Source organism: Chlorocebus sabaeus, chromosome 17, assembly GCF_047675955.1.
Source record: "Chlorocebus sabaeus isolate Y175 chromosome 17, mChlSab1.0.hap1, whole genome shotgun sequence".
In the NCBI taxonomy this organism is placed as follows: Eukaryota; Metazoa; Chordata; class Mammalia; order Primates; family Cercopithecidae; genus Chlorocebus; species Chlorocebus sabaeus.
The window spans coordinates 2,937,187-2,940,360 of record NC_132920.1 but is presented as its reverse complement, the minus strand read 5'-3'; the positions used below and the strand labels follow the sequence as shown (position 1 = coordinate 2,940,360).

Sequence of the window (3,174 nt, the reverse complement as noted above, 5' to 3'; positions counted from 1 at the left end):
TGAATCGCAGATGTTCTTGATGGTGTCAAGAGTGGTGAGAATCTTTCTAGAAATTTATCAATTTACTTTGCCCAGATTCACCAGAGGAATCACTATATCTGGCAGCTAATAGCCTTATGAAGTGTATTTATTATTATTATTTATTTATTTATTTATTTTTTGAGATGGAGTCTCACTTTTGTCACCCAGGAAGGAGTGCAGTGGCGCGATCTCGGCTCACTGCAACATCTGCCTCCCGGGTCCAAGCGATTCTCCTTACTCAGTCTCCCAAGTAGCTGGGCTTACAGGCGCCCGTGACCACACCCAGCTGATATTTGTATTTTTAGTAGAGACAGGGTTTCCCCATGTTGGCCAGGCTGGTCTCAACCTGCATACCTCAGGTAATCCACCCGCCTTGGCCTCTCAAAGTGCTGGGATTACAGGCGTGAGCCACTGCGCCCGGCCGGAAGTGTATTTTTAAAATAAGACTCAAAAGTTGAATTTACTCCTTGATCCATGAGCTGTAGAATGGACATTGTGCTAGCAGGCATGAAAACAGCATTCATCTCCTTGTGCATCTCCATCAGAGCTCCTGGGTAATTAGGTGCATTGTCAATGAGCAGTAATATTTTGAAAGGAATCTTTTTTTTCTGAACAGCGAGTCTCAACGGTAGGCTTAAAATACTTAGTAAACTATGCTGTAAAGAGACATGCTGTCACCCAGGCTTGGTGGTTCCACTGAGAGAGCACAGGCAAAGTAGGTTTAGCATAATTCTTTTTTTTTCTTTTCTTCATTAAACTTTTTAAATGGGTCTCAAAATTCTGTGACAAATTTTTGGTCAAGTTGTTTTCATTAAAAAGTACTGATTTTAAAAACTAATAACTTAAAACTGCCACACACAAAAAAGAAAACCAAAGTGGTCCACAAAACATTCTCCTTTCCTTCTGAAGGTTTTACGACGCATTGTTATCATTAACCAGTCTTTTACTACTAAACTTAAATGGCCAATTGAAACAAACAGTTCTGAGACCGTTCTTCCACCACTGATTAAGAGTGGGGTGGCAGGTATTAGGGATAATATTCATTTAACCTTCTGAGCTTTCTGGACAGACTTGGTGACCTTGCCAGCTCCAGCAGCCTTCTTGTCCACTGCTTTGATGACACCCACCGCAACTGTCTGCCTCATATCATGAACAGCAAAGCGACCCAAAGGTGGATAGTCTGAGAAGCTCTCAACACACATGGGCTTGCCAGGAACCATATCAACAATGGCAGCATCACCAGACTTCAAGAATTTAGGGCCATCTTCCAGTTTTTTACCAGAACGGCGATCAATCTTTTCCTTCAGCTCAGCAAACTTGCATGCAATGTGAGCCATGTGGCAACCCAATACAGGGGCATAGCCAGCACTTATTTGGCCTGGATAGTTCAGGATAATCACCTGAGCAGTGAAGCCAATTGCTTCCATTGGTGGGTCGTTTTTGCTGTCACCAGCAACGTTGCCACGACGATCATCCTTGACAGACACATTCTTGACATTGAAGCCCACATTGTCCCCAGGAAGAGCTTCATTCAAAGCTTCATGGTGCATTTTGACAGATTTTACTTCAGTTGTAACGTTGACTGGAGCAAAGGTGACCACCATACCGGATTTGAGAACACCAGTCTCCACTCGGCCAACAGGAACAGTACCAATACCACCAATTTTGTGGACATCCTGGAGAGGCAGGTGCAAGGGCTTGTCAGTTGGACGAGTTGGTGGTAGGACGCAGTCCAGAGCCTCAGGCAGCGTGGTTCCACTGGCATTGCCATCCTTACGGGTGACCTTCCGTCCCTTGAACCAAGGCATGTTAGCACTTGGCTCCAGCATGTTGTCACCATTCCAACCACAAACTGTCACAAATGCTACTGTGTTGGGGTTTTAGCCAATTTTCTTAATGTAAGTGCTGACTTCCTTAACAATTTCCTCATATCTCTTCTGGCTGTAGTGTGGCTCAGGGGAATCCATTTTGTTAACACCAACAATTAGTTGTTTCACACCCAGGGTGTAAGCCAGAAGAGCATGCTCTCGAGTCTGCCCATTCTTGGAGATACCAGCTTCAAATTCACTAACACCAGCAGCAACAATCAGGACAGCATGGTCAGCCTGAGATGTCCCTGTAATGATGTTTTTGATGAAGTCTCTGTGTCCTGGGTCATCAATGATAGTCCCATAATACTTGCTGGTCTCAAATTTCCACAAGGAGATATCAATAGTGATACCACGTTCCCGCTCAGCTTTCAGTTTATCCAAGACCCAGGCATACTTGAAGGAGCCCTTTCCCATCTCAGCAACCTCCTTCTCAAATTTTTCAATGGTTCTTTTGTCAATGCCACTGCATTTGTAGATCAGATGGCCAGTAGCGGTGGACTTGCCCAAATCTACATGTCCAATGACGACAATGTTGATATGAGTCTTTTCCTTTCCCATTTTGGCTTTTAGGGGTAGTTTTCACGACACCTGTGTTCTGGCGGTAAACCCGTTGTGAAAAAGCTAGCATAATTCTTAAAGCCCTAAGATTTTCAGTATGGTAAATGAGCATTGGTCTCAAAGTCACCAACTTGCATTAGCTCCTAACAACAGAGTCAGCCTATGCTTTGAAGCTTTGAAGCCAGGCATTGACTTTTCCTCTCTAGCTATGGAAGTCCTAGGTGGCATCTTCTTCCAATAGAAGGCTGTTTTATCTGCATGGACAATCTGTGTAGTGTAGCCACCTTCATCAATGACCTTAACTAGATCTTCTGGATAACTTGGTGCAGCTTCTACATCAGCACTTCCTGCTTCACGTTGCACTTTTATGTTACAGAGATGGTTTCCTCCCTTAAACATCATGAACCACCTCTGCTAGCTTCCAACTTTTCTTCTGCGATTTCCTCACTTCTCTCTTCCTGCATAGGATTGAAGAGAGTTGGGGCCTTGCTCTGGATTCGGCTTTGGCTGAAGGGAGTTCTGTGGCTGGTTTGATATATGCCGACCACTAAAATTTTCCCCACATCAGCAATAAGGCTGTGTTACTTATCATTCATGGGTTTACTAAAGTAGCACTTTTAATTTCCTTCAAGAACTTTTTCTTTGCATTCACAACTTGGCAGGTTGTTTGGTGCAAGAGGCCTTGCTTATGACATATCTTGGCTTTTGACATGTCTTCCTAACT

At 43.9% G+C, this 3,174-nt stretch overlaps 1 pseudogene; it reads right to left on the bottom strand.

The window, feature by feature from the left end:
* Positions 1 to 943: 943 nt before the first annotated feature.
* LOC119626709 (putative elongation factor 1-alpha-like 3) lies at positions 944 to 2,508 on the bottom strand (annotated as a pseudogene).
* Positions 2,509 to 3,174: the final 666 nt, after the last annotated feature.